Here is a 17,253-nt window from a genome sequence, read left to right as displayed (position 1 = left end):
CTGGACTTTAAGAAGCTGCACATAAGATGCTAGTATGATCAAGCTAGAATGGACTTAGAGAATTTGGAACAACTTTTCTCAGTTTTCAGATGAGGAAACTGATGGGTCCCAGGCTTTAATGACTTGACGAAGCTCATGGAAGATTAGCACATAGTAGAATAATGACTGCTGACTCCTAATTCAGTGGATCTTCCCTGGCCACTGTTTTGTACTGAGCTGCAATGCTTCCTTGAGTGTTCTCCACACCAGATTCTTATCAATGATCTTTCACCTAACAAACAGCAAAGATTCTGGCAAGCACACGATCTAGAGATACATCTTATTACAATTTTTCACAAAAATCAAATGAAGAAAGAAGGCTTAGCTGGTGTTTAATTATTGTTATTTTTTTTCAGAAGGGAAATCTATACACAATGATCGATCTCCAGTGATTTGCCATTGATTAATTTTTCTTCTCATTTCATTTTCTATTCTTTTTTTGTTTTTGTTTCTATTTTTGTTTTTCTTTTTTATTTTTTCTCCTTTCTCTTTTTTAAAAATTTTCTGTTTATCACAAATGATCATGTAATCATATGTTAATACTATGTAACCCCAGTGTTCTCAACTGTCTGTGATTCAATGTTACCCAGTTTTCTTTTCTTAATTTTAAATAAATTTGAAAAATTATCTTATAGTGTTTTGAGCCTGTGTTGGTACATTTAGTTCTAGTTCATTGTGGTAAATCCGTTTCAGTTTCTAAGTTTCCACCCTTTAGTAAAGACATATTTCTAAATTGGGTTTATATCTTCAGTTACAAAGGATTCTAACTGCTAGTTTTGTGACAGCAATCACACATACCATCAAGGGATGAGGCAGGCAGTTTTGGAATGTGCTGATGCTAGCATTTTTATAAGCCTATGGATTTTATAGTCTAAATTGTTCTTATTTCTATTAATGCTTCAATTTTTGACAAACACACAACCATAGAAACAAATAATAAATTTGTTTTTTGGGAATTATCCAGGATTCTTGGTTAATTGGGGAATTTAGGCTTTGACAGCATAAAGGATCATGGATAAGTATTTTTCATGGTGGCTCTAATTATAATGCTGAGCATGTGGCAGGCACAGAAATATTTACTCATTGACTGAATATAGCACATCATAATGTTGATTTTTTTCCAACATAATTTTAGATCTAGGCATATTGTATTCTATTACACTAGACTATATATCATTCTTAAATAGAACCAGCCTTGCTAGATAACACATGTTGGAGGAGAGGCCCTTCTTCTTAGCCCTCAGTGTTTCCATCTATGGGGAAGAAATTCCACCATACTAATATTACTATCGTCTCTCCACCTGCTCACTCGCTTCTCCCCAAGGGAGGGGTGTTCAATATGGTTTCCAAGCTTGGAAAGAAAACTCAGGCATGTGTAACATGGTTCCTTCAGTCCCATGACCTACTGTCCACCAATGGGCTGCTCACAGAGTGCATGCCTTCACCCTTGTTCCTGGCCATGCAGGAAATTGTATGAAACAGTCCTAGCTGAAGCCTGAGATTTTCCTACATTGCCCAGTCCTGGTGGGTATCTGTCTACTCCTGGAGTTTGGATTGGAAAGTCCACATGCCTGAAGGTATAAACCTATTCTGCAAAGGCGTGTTTTCTAGAATGAAGGTAATATTTTTATCTTACGGTTGCAGAAAGAGACAGAACAATGTTATAGGTGAGTGCATGGACAATGACCTCAAACAGCTAAGATTCAAACCCCTTCTGTGTTACCTATCAAGCTAGAGTTGAAATGATTAAATGAGCTAATGTACATAAAGCATTCAGAATGTTACCTGGCACAAGGTAAATGCTCTACAAATGTCTGATATTAATGTTAGTCTTTTGTTTCCCTGTTCAGTTGGTTCAGAACATAGACATTATGTACTGGCTCTGCCTCACACCTCAATAACAGAGATTTCTGAAAGAATAACTTATAAACTCTTTTCAACTTCAAATCACTCTGTGATTAGGCTTATCTTATACCTTACTAGTTCTTAGCACCAGAATTATTTTTCCAATTGTAGAACTAATCATGTTTCTCAGAAATTCTTAATGAGTGCAGACCTCTCAGTGGGGCTTCAAACTCTCACAGTCAGACCTCAGCATACGTTTCCAGCCTTGTCTTCCTTACACACTGTGCTTTGGCACGAGTCTACCATTGCTCATGGTTCCTGAATCACATGCAGTCTTCACACCATGTGGCTTTGCTCTTGCTGCTTTGAGGGCTTTCCCCCTGCTCTGCTTGTTAGATCAGAACCCACCCTTCATGGCCCAGCTCACAGGCATACTCCTTTGTGAAACCTTTTCTTCTTACTCCCCATTCATGGAGGCCTCATCTGTTGTGAAAGCAAAAGAACATCTCATTGCTGCTGTAACCCTTATTCACTTGAATTTTATAAAAATTACATGAACTCTGAGCTTCTCAAGGTCTTGGCCAGAGGTCATGTTCTCTTTACTTTTGTATACTCATCTCACCCAGCCCCTAACACAGTGACTTGCTCTTCAATGATTACCCAAGTATGAGTCCATCAAGGAATTCTATCAGAGTCTTTTCCAAAATACCAACCAAACACATCTACCTCTTTCCGTCTCCACCTGATCACCATTCTCTCTGACTGGGTCTACTGTGGAAGCCTCCTACATTTTCTCCCTGCCTCTGTGCTGGCCCTAATTTGGGTTATTCCCCAAATGGCCATTGGAATAATGGAGTTAAGATGTAAACCAAATTAGGTTACCTCTCCACATAATACAGAAACCTCAATTTTGATCTTTCTGCACCTGCCCCTCTTTCACATCTCATATTTTATAATCCCCCATCTGCACCCTCACTCACTGAACTCTACTGACACTTCTCTCCTTTTCTCCTTTTGGTTTCTCAGACAGCCCAAACTTTTCTCGACCTCAGTCTTCTGCACACTCTTTTCCTTCTCCCTGAAATGCTCAAGCCTTAACACTCTTTTTTTTTGACAGGGTCTTGCTCTGTCTCCCAGGCTGGAGTGCAATGGCATGATCAAGGTTCGCTGCAGCCTTGACCTCCTGGGTTCAACCAATCCTCCTTCCTCAGCCTCTCACGTTGGTAGGACCACAGGCATGCACCACCATGCCCAGCTAATTTTAATTATTTTTTTGTAGAGACAGGGTGTCACCATCTTGCCCAGGTTTGTCTAGAATTTCTGTGCCAAAGTGATCTTCTCACCTCGGCCTCCCAAAGTGCTGGGATTACAGGCCATGAGCCATGATCTAGGCCATGACTAGATTTTGTTGTCCTTTAAGTTTCAGATTACAAACCTCCTCCTAAGAAAAGACACCCTGGCCCTCAATCTAAGTTGAAGACTCCCTCTGTGTAATTCATTATACTGTGTAGTTGTAACCCTCAGAGCCTCATTGTTTTTTTCACTGCATACATAAGGATTGGTAACAATCTTTCTTCAGTGTGAGTTTTCCAATGGTATTATCTGTTTTCTCCACTAGGCTAAAACTCCATGATGGCAGGAATGAAGCCCATCTTGTTATCATTGTGTCCTGAGAAATGAGCACACATAGGATGCATGAGAGAACTGTGCTCAGTAAAAAACAGTTCATAGACAGACTCTGAGGTCTTAAAAATTCTCCAAGCAGAAACAGGACCCAGAGAGTACCCGGTTAAAGTCCTTCGTTTTACAAAGGGGAAAATCAAGATCCAGGACTCGTAATGAGTTCTCCTAATGCCCCAAGTCAGTGTCTGCCCAAAGGTCTCTGGTTTTTAGGGTGTCCTTCATTATCAAGATCTCTTGCTTTAGGCTTCTGGAAACTAGCCAATAACTACAGATTATTAATAAAGTAATATAACAGGAAAATCAAATGCTTCCTACACAACCTTTCACTGATAAATGAAAGCAAAGCCTAAGGAAATGCCATCTGACTAATTTCTAACCAATGCAAATCTTCTCTCTTAGTCACCCCTAACACAAATGTCAATGTTCTATAAGGACAGTGAGAGCTGCCAAGGCCTAAGGCAGCTTTTTAGATCTGCTCTGCCTCACAGAAGGGTCTAGGATCTACTGCACAGTGGAGTGGCTCAGAGCTGCACCTGTTTATTGGGCAAATAGAGAAAACCCAGAACCTTCAACAAACACCCTCTTTCTTCTATGCAGCGGAGGATTTTCTACCATTATCTGTGGCGTATTTGTTAACTGGTTGCCTTTATTCACGTTCCTGGTTCTTTTCCTCTTCAAGTCTCAATGTTGTCATCTCTAAAATAGAGTGATTGATACTGGCGGTCTTTTTAGCCTTGAAATTCTTTGACCAGGATTCTCCAAACAGAAACAAGATCTAGAGAGTACCTGGTCTTGTTTCTACTGTATGGAGTTAGTTCTCAACTTCAAAGGATAAATATGATTTGCTGAGCATGTTACTTAGGATCTACCATGCATGGGAAATTAGATAATCATTTCAGCTTCTAATTGCATCCTCTATTGTCCTGAGCAAGTATAAAATGCTGGTGAATCCTAGAGCTAACACTTAGGTTTTCTGTTCCTTAGGACTGTGTTATCTGCTAGACCATTTATTCAAAGTGGGAGGATGATGTTCTAAAAGCCAATGATAAATCTCATGGCAATGCAGGGTATATCTGATGGCATGGAATGCTTTAGGATGGCCAAGATTGCCCATCAAATGTGAAGTCACCGAAGGCACTCATTTATTCTAAAAATATACACTAAGCAACCCTTTCTAATATGCATTATGCTAGGTTCTGGGAAATAAGAAATCATTAGAAAAAGATTTCTGCCTTCTAGAAGTACGCAGTCTAATGGTGAGATAGGCAGGTAAGCTATTACAACACAGTGAGATATGCACACGAGTAAAGCTGTTTTTCCTTGGTGTGCTCACAGTAAAGGGTATAACTAACTCCATCTGTGGGCTTCAGAAAGGGCTTCCCAGAGGAGGATATTTGAACTAGCTCTTGAAGGATGAGAAAGAGTTTGCTTCGTACAGATAAAGGAGAGGATAACAGCACGTAGCAAAGCAGCAGTACACAAAGGTACTGAGTCCAGGCCTGGTCTCCTTTGGAAATGATGAGGAGTATAAGAGAATTTTGTGGTAACATCAGTAAGGAAAAAGATGAAGGAGGGAGAGTAGAAATGAGGCTGGATGTGCAGTTTTGGAGGTCAACTGAGGAGGGTCTTACATGCTATGTTAACAGGCCTAGACTTCTAGACTTCATTCTACATGCAAACAGGGAGATCCGGACTAACGAGGGGTGTGTGTGTGTGTCCTTGTATGTGCATGTGCACGTAGGTGACATAATCAGGTATGACTTTTAGATGATACCTGGTGACAAAGGAAGGGTGGAGAATGTAAACTAGAGAAGCCTGGGAGAATATGGCTGCTTGGGAACGGTGAGAATTCTGGCAGCTGCATTGCTGATGAGTAAATTGGAGGGAAGCTTTGGAAAAGTGTTTAGGGCCAATCAGCAGAAGGTCATACATTCATACTAAAGGGTTTGTTTCAATAAGTATAGCTAAAGAATCCCACTCGTAGCTTTGTTTCCTGTGGTTTACATGACAGTTATTAATGGCTCTCCTACTAGGAGCCTGACATCATAGTGAGCATCAAGAAAGGAATAACCTAAGCTGAAGACATGCCTTTTCTACAGGAGGCCAAGTTCCACGTCCTGTGCATGCTTTTGGAGAAAGTCACATAAAGCTTCCAGAAATACATGGTCTATTCTCTCGGACCATATGGCTGTGGGCAACCTCTGGCTTCTTAGAGCCTCCATTAGCCACCCAGGGAAAGGTAATTTGCTTTATGTTTGGCTCCATCACTGCTGGGGACAAGCTCCACCACATTCTCAAGCAGTAGATGAAATACAACTGTGCTCCTGAATGCAGCAAAAGAAAGAGAACCCAACTGGACCAGTGTGAAATCGGGAGCTTTGGAGGCAAGAATGCAGACATTTATAAACGAATAAACATAATTTTTCTCTCTTCTTCCCATTGGCAGCATATCTGAAGGCCCTGACTCAGCAGTAGTGGGTCTTAACGCTTGTGCTTGTCCACGCTTCTCGGCAGTGATTGATTTCATTGTTGGCTTGTTTTCACGACTTGAATGTGGAATCTTCAGAGGGCCTAATTCCTTGCAAGTTCCATTTAAGGGTGGAAGAGCTAGAACAAGCTATAACCAGTAGACAACTCAGTGACTCAGGAGCTTAAGCATTTAACTAATTAGTAAGAAAAAATGTGGTGAAGATTTGTAGCTAATAAGAAGGAAAGAAGAATCACTGGGGCTAGAATTATGCAAGCTTTTGTTTCCTTTTGGGACTATATCAGAACTATGGGAGAAGAAAGGCTACCTTTTACCTTTGAGGAATTTTCAAAGCCTTTTTTTTTTTTTTTTTGGTTTGTTTGTGACTGACAAAGGGCGCAATTTCAACACCTCAGAAAAATGCCTCATCATTTCCTCTTGTGAAATCTGGGTGCTTCTGAATGAATCCATGTTAGAAATGTGTACTTCCATCCATGAAAGTCAATGTCCAGTCTCATTTTGGGCCAGAGGCTGTTACTAAGTTGTAGTACTGGTGAGAAAAGGACAGAGCATTTACCTTCCCCAGGTATCCTGTGACCTACATGTGTCCTTGCAAGACAGGGAAATGTTGTTAATTAAGAGCATAGCTTTTCATCAGATGGGTTCAGATCCTAACACACCCTCTTTCTGGTTACAGGACAGTCCTCTCTGAGCCTCAGTTTTCTCATCTCTAAGATGAGGCTAATTATACCTACTTCCCATGGGGGTACTAAGGATAAAGTAACAACACATGAAAATTTTTTATCCTTGATTTTCTTAGCTGGAAAATTAGGCTAGAAAGACCTCCATTCTTGGGGTATTTAAAATAAAAGGACAAACATATGATGAGTCTAAGTGACCAATACATTGTGGCTTTTGTAATTACTATTCTGAAACATGGGTGTGGCCTAGATACTTTCCAAAATTCTGCCCTCTCCACCTAGCAAAATGACAACCAGACTTACAGATATGCCAACAAGCTAGTGTTTAATAATGGTGCTTGATGATAAATGGCATTTCTTTTTGACATTTGTCTCTTTTTAAAACTTGGTGCTCTTAAATGCATCATTGGATAAGTGTTGACTGTTCCCATTCACAAAAGAGACCTGGAATCTAAGCATGAAGGACCTGTCCTGATGTTGAGAAGTGTGGATCACATTTATTTGTAAACTTAGCTTCTTGCTCATCTTATGGTTGCTTTTCTTTTTTCTTTTTTTTTTTTTTTTTTGAGAGGGAGTCTTGCTCTGTTACCCAGGGTAGAGTGCAGTGGTGCAATCTCGTCTCACTGCAACCTCCGCCTCCCGGTTTCAATCAATTCTCCTGCTTCAGCCTCCCCAGTAGCTAGGATTACAGGCACGTGCCACCACACCCAGCTAATTTTTTTTGTGTGTGTGTTTTTAGTAGAGATGGGGTTTCACCATATTGGTCAGGCAGGTCTCGAACTCCTGACCTCGTGGTATGCCCGCCTCAGCTTCCCAGTGTTAGGATTATAGGCATGAGCTACCGCGCCTGGCCTGACGGTTTTTCTCTTTTTTTTCTTTCTTCCTCCCTCTATTCCTTTGTTCCTTTTACTCTACCATGCCTATTGTAAAGAATAAACAATAGATTGGATCTACTCTCAAGATGCAGGAGAAAGAAAACCATCATTTATTAAACGGCATATACACCCCAGGCTTTGTACCAGGTACACCCTCCACTGTTCCCAATTATCCCTTACTGCACCCCTAGAGGTATATGTTTTCCCAGAAAAGATAAACAAGTTGCCCAAAGTCACATATCACATAGCTAGCAAGCGAATATGGGGCTGAAACAAAACACTGCCCAATTCCAAAATCCATATACTTATTTCCTCATGTTTCCCTATGAAAATTGCAAAGGTGAGGAGTGTGTGGTGTGTGTGTGCGTGCGCGTGTGTGTGCGTGTGCACGTGTGTTTGCACATGGAAAATTCCAAATATCACAACTTCTCTATAGACACTAGACTCATTCTTTGACTATGGTTGCATCTGTTATCCCAAATTCTATCTTGACTCCAGTTTTTACACTTGCAAAAGTAAAGAAACTTTAAGGTCCACCAGCTTTTACTAACCTCCCTCTTGCTCTGATAGCTGTGTAATAATTTTTGTATCCTTCCCAGTGGGCTCCCAGTCTTTTCACCTGCTAAGACCGTCTGGTAACTCATCACCAAACATGGTGCCGGACAGCATCACTGGTGCCCTGCGAATGTCCACCTGATAAATGAGTGAATTAGTGAACGAATAAGAAAATGAAGGATATTGGCTGCCCCAGGCCAACTATATCTTGGCTTTGGCTCATCATTCTAGATTTGTGATACTGGCTTCTAGCAGAAGCTTAAAGCCTCTTTTTTGTTCTTTTGTTCCTCTAATTTACTCCCCCTGCCCCTCCACCAAGATGGGAAGGAGGGCTGATCTGAGCATTCAGGTTTCAGAATGCTAGTTGGATAGCAGCCAACTAGAAGTAGATCCATAAGGATTTAATTAGACTTTCTGGGTAGATTTGAATAATGCTTTCAAAATGAAAAGGCCTCAAATCCAGGTTCCCCTGGATTATAATAGTTTTATGGCTCTGCCCTGCTTTAATTTGAGGCTAGTTGGCAATACCCTGTCCACAAAAAAGGAATCTTCCATGTAGTCCTGTCTGTTCTACTGAGTTCTACACTGGATTTTAGCAAACGATTCAGCTAATATATATTATTTTTCATTGTTCTCAAGGATTTAATGGCAAGATGTCATTATAGACAAGAACAGGATTCAGACACTTACGTGTTATGTGTTCTTGTCCAAATATTGTATCACTCTGCACTGGCATCCCAATCCCACCAACACCTTTAGCAGGAACTTCGTGTTTCAACAGCATTTCTCAATACTCTATCTGATTGCTTGGAATCCATGAGACAGCCATATTCTCCATGTCTAGGTCCCTATCTTATTTTTGTTGAGATGTTGTTAAGACTTTATTTGTGAGGCTTCTGGGGAAGAGGAGTAAGGTATCGATCCCATTGACTGGATAATTTGGGTCTCAAAATGAATAATAAATAAGCATTACATATTTTCACCACTTCCTTGGAGGAGAACTTCTTGGAATGTGAGTCATATTCACTCCACTTTTTTTTTGCACAGATATCTAGGTTGGAGAAACATACTACTAGACAAATCAATTTGTTCTCTTAGTACTCATGATATGGTTCCTGGGAATTGCTGATTCACCAAATTAATCTTGGCCAGGTACATACCTGGCAGGAATCCAAAAATTCCCCAAGGCTCCTTGAGGTTCAGGATCATAATTCTTAATAAATACATTAAGGGAAAAACCATGGTGAGTTTGCCCCAGATGCTGTGAATCTTACCCGGGGTACATGAAGAAGTCCTTAATTGCAGTCATTTACATGGTAGATTCTCTATAATCATTTAATTTGCTATAGGTCTATGATTTTTAGTCCCTCTTCTCTAAATGATTAAACATGTATAATTCCCATTTCAATCATATTACCTGGATGAACAAAAGTAGCTCTAGACTCATTTATGCATTCTGGTTGCCAAGGAAAACGAAAAAAAAAAAAAAAAACCAATCAACAGGATGCTTAAACTATTTTAGGGCAACTTCAGGCCATAGTCATTGGTGTTCTTGCAGACTATGAGATATTTTACGTTCTGATAAGGGATAAAAATTCGTGCCTCCAATGGCTCCCATCACACTAAGATCTTGCAACAATAACACTACTGATTCAGACATTAATCTTAAGTATCCAGGGAGCCCTAAAACATTGTATCCCACTAGGAAGGACCATGGTAATTGCCACGTAAATCCCCTCCATAATGTGGCCCTTATTATGACCAGCCAGCCAAGGCTTGCCTTTAAATCATACCAATCGAACTGAGCCTTGTAGAAACACTATCACCTACACATACCTCTGCTTCTTTTCATTAACCTGTTATCCTCTTTACAAATGGGATTCTTCACCCACTCCCCTCTTCTAGATTAGCAATGCCCTGTTAAGTAAACGAACATGAAATTCAGAGGGAAACAGGAGCAATAATCATTACCAGCTGCCATGTTAAGCATTGCGAAAACGCTCACCATTCACAGAAAAATCCATGCTGTTCTTTGAAGGCATTCAAGCCTTAATAGCTAGCTGGATGAATGTTTAACTTCTAGGCCAGGCACTACTCTGTCCCAACAATAAGCCCTGTACATTGGGAAAGGTTCCGAGACATGAACTTTGGTCTTCTCTGCAATCCATCTGGAGCATTCAGTGACAACATTGACTTTGAAGTTGCACTGACCTGGCCAGCCCTGCCACTTACCAGGTTGGGTAAGTTATTCATTTCTTTATTAATTAATTAATTCATTCAATTTATGGAAATTTTGTGTCATACACTCGCTAGGCACAACATATATATATGTGTGTGTGTATATATGTGTGTATATATATGTGTATATATGTATGTGTATGTATATGTGTGTATGTATATATGTGTGTGTGTGTGTGTATATATATATATAAAATCAGTAAAGTAATGAGACCTCAGAGAAAGAGTAATTGACCAGAATTGGAAGGTCAAGGAGGGCCTCCTGGAGGAAACAACATCTAAGTTAAAACATGGAGACTGAGGAATATTAGGCCAAATTTTTTTTTCTGTGAAATGGGCAGGAGGGTCTCTTGAAAAGTAGTTGTGATGTTAAATCAGATGATTTTCTTAAAATGGACAATGGCTTTGGACTCAGATTTGGCATTTGACAAATATTATTAAAGTTTTTGTCTGGTTATACAATTTATGTTTTTCACCATATACAATTAGAAAAGTTCATAAAAATATAAAGAAAAAAATTTTTTAAAACACTGGTATCTCATATCCTAAAGATCTTTACTTTCTGTTAACACTTTAACACATACACTTTCAAACATCATGGTTTCTTTGTATACTTACATTTTGGGGATTATCCTTTTTATTTATTTTGGACTCTTATTTTTTATAGTTATTTGTGCGTCTTAAATTTCTTCCCCCATTATCAGTAACTGTAAATATTGTTTTCAATGGCTATGTGTTACATCATAAGGATTTATTATAATTTAGTTAACCATTCACCTATTTCTAGTAATTAAGACTGTTTCCAATTTGTAGCCATTATAAATCCAATTTTTGACTATTATAAATCATGCTTAAACGAACATCTTTGTGCCTATTTTTGATTATTTCCTTAGGCTAGCTTCCCAAAATTGGAATGACTGGGTCATAGCATATGAATATTTTTGAGGTTCTGCAGTCATATTGCCAAATTATCTTCCAAAGGGGTTATAACAATTTACATTCTGACTGGGAGTGAATGAGTGGGCCTGTCTCCTCGTATGCTGCTAGCTAAATTGAAGTTACTATTATGGTTATTCTTATTACCATGTGCCATTCAGTCCTCAGGGACATATCAGGTTTTAAAAATTCAACTTAGATTCTTTTTTTCTTCTTCTGAGTGTAAAAGCAGGACTGGTAAATTATAGATACTTGGAAAACGGAGAAAAAAGAAAAACAGAAAGATGAATAACCTCACTGATCAAAATTAACCACTCAATATTTCAATATATTTATAAAATAGAGATGTATTCTTTTTTATGTTTAATGTTACATGTTTTAAAATTTACATGTCTGAGTGTCATTAACATTCTTTTTTAAATGTCATTATAAACAATTGCCTACATAACCATTGTTCTGATAGATCAATTTCAGTTTTTTCTCCGGGCTGCAGGGATGTTAGGAATTAAACATCTGTATCAAACTGTTTAGACTAGGATTTCTCAACCTTGGCACATTTTGGCTTGGATAATTCTTTATAGTGAGGGCACTGTTCTGTGCATTGCTGGATGTTTAGAAACATCTCAGACTTCTATTCATTAGATGCCAATAGCACCCTCCCACCAACCCCCAAAATTGTGACAATCAAACATATTTTCAAGCATTATCGAATGTCCCCTGGGAGACAAACTCACCCCAGGTAGATAGCCAGTGTCCTAGACCTACCACCTGGTGCTGCTTGAGTTGAACTTAAACATCCCTGGCAATGGCACACTGTAAGCAGCTGACATGGCACATTTAAATTTTGGACAGCTCCATTCAAAAAGTTCCTCCTTACACGGATCGGAATCTTTCCTGAACTTCTTAGTCACTATTACTACTGTCACTTATATGAACTACTTAGTCACATATTGCATTAAATATATGTACATATATATATATGTACACACACACACACACAGAAAAATTTTGTCTTTTGCACCTATCTTTTAAAGACTAAAAGACTGCTAACACCTCCAAGTTAAAGAGCCTCTTTATTTTTTTTCCCCATTAACCAGACATGCCTTAAAGTCCCCTCCCAGCTGGGTTGCTATCTACTGAATGTGTGTGTCTCTTTTTGTCCACTACCCTCTTCATTTGTATGGCATCAAGAACTGAATGATTACTTAAAGTATGAGCTAAGTAGAGTAGAACAGAGCAAAGTGAGGTTTTTCCGCTTCCATCTCACTCTACAGACTATGAACCTTATGAAATTGCCTTTGTTCAACATTTTTCATCTACCAAAATAGAAATTTTATGTTCTAAAACCTAATATATTTCTACACATTCAAACACCAAATTTAGTTTTTTGAAGACTATATCGCATCAGTGAGTCATATTCATTTCATATTCTTACTATCAACTAGACTCTAAGACTTTGTTCACATCTCCCCCAATTTTGGCTTGTCTGATTAATCTAAGGAGAGTCATGGGGCATATTACTAATGACCTTGTGCTCCATGGAAACTAGATAGAAAATTACAGAAATATAGAGTGAATAAGTGGGAGAGGACCCACAAAACCATTTGTTTTCACATCTTCCTTTCATAGATGGGGGAAGTGAGAGGTCAGATACTTGCCCAAGTTTCACAGGTAGTTACTTCTAGTAAGACTCTATCAGAAGCCAGATTTTCAGACTGCTGATCTGTCCAAGGACATCAAGAGGAACAACGGGATAGATTAAGAAAAAAAAAATGTGTACACACACATGTGTATATCCTGTTAGTGCAGATAGAGAGCGAGACAGAGCAAGGAAATACAGATTGAATAGGAGTGACATCTGCAAAGACAGAGAATGAATGAAAACTTCAGACAATTAGCTAACACAGTTATGATGACAGTAGTCAAAGTCAATAAGATATATTTGACTGACTGAATCTGAATGGAAAAAGGAATAGGTCAATTGCATACTGCTATATCCAAGTGTTTGGGTTTTCCCTTTCAATACTGCCACTTTAAATTGATCTCATTAATTGACTGCGGGGGTTTTGGAAAGACACAAGTTATTGCTACTCCAGATCTCTGAGTAAATTAATCCCAGTCACATAAGCCTCATTTATTTCCCCTTCTCTTCTACTTCTCATCTTTCTCAAGCTGGTCAAAGCTCTATTCCACTAAAAACAGAGAATAATTTCTAAAATAAGTATTTAATAAATTGAACCAAAAAGTCAGCGCCAGCAGCAAATTTAAAAAGTAATACTAATAATTTTTCCTATTTTGGTTATTTTCAGTTTCCCAAGCCCCCATTGAGCTTGATAAATGGACAATATAAATAAACAATGTGTATATTTCGCAAGACACTTGTGATTACCCAGGCACACTTATCTCTACCTCCCTGCAGCCTTTTCCCTGACAACTCATAAACTTTGTATTTGCTTTGTGACTCAGCATACCTGCGACAATAACTATATGGCTCTTTATAGATACCAACAGGATGTTTGATTTAGGTTAGCCATCAATAAATACTGATATCACTAATCCTAAAAATCACAAGTATGATAAAAATAAATATTCTGACCTTGCGGTGAGTGAGTAATTAGGCATGAATTACCTTTGTCTTTTTGATAATGATGCAAAGCAGAATGGCAGAGTGAGGGGACATCCTGTATTTATGTGCTTCCACTACAATGGGTAATTAAGTGCAGTTGAATAGTTTAAGGTCAAGCTGTGGTCCCTGCCCTTGGTTTGCTGCTTTTGATAGTATAGCTGAAACTAAAAGGGTAAACAGCAATGCCCTCCAATGGTGAGGAGGTTTAGGAGCATGGATGGGTTTTAGAGTCAGTGAGAAAAACTGGGCTCAAATCTCGGTTCTAATTAGCCCAGTTGGTTGTCTTGAATGAAAATGAGATGAATTGTGAACATGGAATAAACAGTAAGAGATACACACAGTAGAAATTAATATTATTGCTTTTTTATAGTGAGATTTCTGATTCCATTTAAAGTAAATGGTTCCTGTTGAAAGGGTTATGTACCTTTTTAAAAATGTAGCAGAGACTATGGTGCTTTCCAGAGGAAAAACACAGACACCCACACACCCCACAAACATACACACATACATACACACATACACACACACATACACACACACATACCCCAACACGAACACACCCACATATGAGATTCCAGAATCTTGTTAGAACTTGGGCAAATCCATTTACTGTAGGGATCCATGAAACCTGGATAAAAAACTCTTCATGAAAGATGTGTTGGAGGTAAAAATGCCCTTTGTACTGTCTAACACTGTACCTAGAGGAAAAAGCTTTAGATTCATTTTCTCTTATCACATGTTTCAATATTTCCAAGCCCTTTCCCAACTAAAAACTGAGGCTGAGAAAAATCAACAACTTGCTCAAGTTCAGGATCAGCTTCACCGGTGTCTGCTCTGTGGGATTGCACAGGTCCGGCATGTGCTTAAAAGGACCTATGCCTGGTTCAATTTTCTGCAGTCATCGACTCAAAATTTTGAACAGTAGGTGCTACATTTTCATTTCGCACTGCATTTTACAAATTGTGGAGGTCATCCTTCCTATGGCCATGCATCTTACGAGTTTAAAAACAGAGATTCGATCTCTCCCACAGCATACCCTTGCCTCTTTCCCTTTTTGATGTTCCTCCATCACTCTCATTCTCACTTCATATAATATAAATGCAGTATAAATTGTATATATGTATTGCTTGAATGTCTTCTGTCAGTAGAAGACTGTCAACTTCATGAGGGCAAAGATTTGATTTCCACTGTATCCCACACCTAGTATATTATCTAGCACATGATCAGTCCTCCATAAATATGTGTTGAATAAATGAATGAATTTAATACGGACACACTTAACACTGACTTGTTAACCCTCTCAACCACTGCCCTATAGTTCCTTAATATGACATCGTACTGCACACTGAGATAATTCAGAATTCTCTGGGGTCAACCAATAGACATGATTCCCCTAAAATAAGAATCTGTGATTTTGATTGGAGAAAAAATAGGAGACACTTTTATTAAAATAGAAGCTTAATTTTTGCTGTCACACTAGATTATTGGAATAATAATGAGAAGGAGAAAAATCTACAACTTCTTAAATACCTACTCTGTACTAGGAATAAAACATACCCCTAGTAAAACATAGTAGGGGTATGTGTTAGTACTAGCACTAAAACATACTTTATCTCATTTAATTAACTTATCCTTCAACACTCTAGATAGATATACTTTCATATCTCCATCTTATACAAAAGAAAACTGAGGCTCAGAGGAGATCACTCCCTCACCCAAGCTCCCTCGGCCAACAAGTGGTGAATATGTGAACCAGCCATCAGCAATGATGATGATTATTAATTATAGCTAAAACACATCAGTCTTAATAAGATGCAAAACTCATATTTTCCCAAAAATAAAAGAGTATTTTTCATTTATAGTGATATTCAGGTTTAGAAACCAGTTTTCCCACCATCTGCTGGTTGCTTTTTTGCAGGATTTTGTTTTCTTTGGCGATATTATAGGGAAAGGAGTAAAGAGGTAAACTAAAGCGAGTCACTCATTTCCTCCCATGCTTATTGACTTAGGATTTATGGTGCCAGGTTCTGTGCTAACTGCTTGTGGGGGATACAGAAGTGAATCAGACACTATCTTGTCCTCAAGGATGTCCCTGCTTCCTGTTAGCAACACAGCATGTAGTCATTTCATAAACATCCTCTTAGCACCTACCCTGTGCCTGGCATTGGGCTTAGTGATGAATGGAACTCCACCCTTGTCCTCAGGGGGCTCCCAGTCTGGGAGTGGGGAGCCCCTGGCTTCCAAGTAATAGAAAGATCAATATGCAGAAGCTACATTGTAAGTTGCATGAGAATGGCAGGGTCTGTCTTGCTCCAGCTGTATTCCCAGTGCCCAGCACAGGTAGTGGCATATACTAGATGCCCAATAAATATTTGTTAGAAGACTGATATGCCCCAGTAGTTGGACATTTGAAAGACAGGTAGTATCAGAGTAGTGATTTTGAGCCTTTATTGATAAAAACCATAGAAGAGGAATGAGTATTTGAGGAAGAAGGGATCATCATGAACAAAAGACTAGGCAGGCTGAAATGTGTGTTGGAATAGTTCAGTTTAGCTGGTTATGGGTTACCCATGCAGTCGGGGGGTGCGCTGTGGGGTGTGGAGGAAGGAAGCAGTGTAACGTTGGGCAGGGCAGGTTGTGAAGGTTTTGTGTGCCTGGCTAGTGAACGATAAAGGTAGAAGTGAATTATCTAGAACCAGGATCACAAATGAAAGACCTTATAGGCCTGATCTAATCAATAGACCTATCTTTTTTTCCGGGAACATTGTTGAAAGTGTTTGCATTTGACTCTCTGTACCACACACCTCACTACTCCCTATTGCTCACGGGGCCTCTTCACATACTCCTGTGAACTGCCTGCCTTAGTGAAAGAAATTAACAAAGAGCGGCCAAATGGAGACTTTTAAATAGGTAAAGCTCAATGAAACTCATTTTGAGAAAATACCACAATAAAGAGTTTGTGTTGGGTGTGGTGGCTCACACCTGTAATCCCAGCATTTTGGGAGGCTGAAGAGGGAGGATTGCTTGAGCCCAGGAGTTCCAGACAAGCCTGGGTAACACGGTGAGACCCCATCTCTACAAAAATATAAAAAATTAGCAGGGCTTGTTGGTACAAGCCTTTAGTCCCGGATACTTGGGAGGCTGAGGCAAGAGGATTGCTTGAGCCTGAGAGATCAAGGTTGCAGTGAGCCGTAATGACACCACTGCACTCCAGCTTGGGTAACAGAGTGAAACCCTGTCTCAAAAAAAAGAGAGTTTGGGGTTGAAGTGAGAGAAGCAAAAAGCAAA

At 39.2% G+C, this 17,253-nt stretch overlaps 1 protein-coding gene and 1 long non-coding RNA gene across 2 annotated transcripts in view; one reads left to right on the top strand and one right to left on the bottom strand.

The window, feature by feature from the left end:
- Positions 1–17,253, bottom strand: part of LOC134737143 (uncharacterized) — a 517,224-nt gene that overhangs the window by 180,163 nt on the left and 319,808 nt on the right. The gene's annotated exons all lie outside the window — the stretch shown is intronic.
- Positions 9,947–17,253, top strand: part of LOC129486808 (serine/threonine-protein kinase Nek4-like) — a 99,379-nt gene continuing 92,072 nt past the window's right edge. The window contains exon 1 of the mRNA XM_063642963.1: positions 9,947–10,405. The gene's annotated coding sequence lies outside the window, so the exon portion shown is untranslated. The remainder of the gene's footprint in view (positions 10,406–17,253) is intronic.

Source organism: Symphalangus syndactylus, chromosome 7 (assembly GCF_028878055.3).
Source record: "Symphalangus syndactylus isolate Jambi chromosome 7, NHGRI_mSymSyn1-v2.1_pri, whole genome shotgun sequence".
Lineage (NCBI taxonomy): Eukaryota > Metazoa > Chordata > Mammalia > Primates > Hylobatidae > Symphalangus > Symphalangus syndactylus.
Note: the sequence above shows the minus strand (reverse complement) of the source record. Positions and strands in the feature narration are given on the sequence as shown.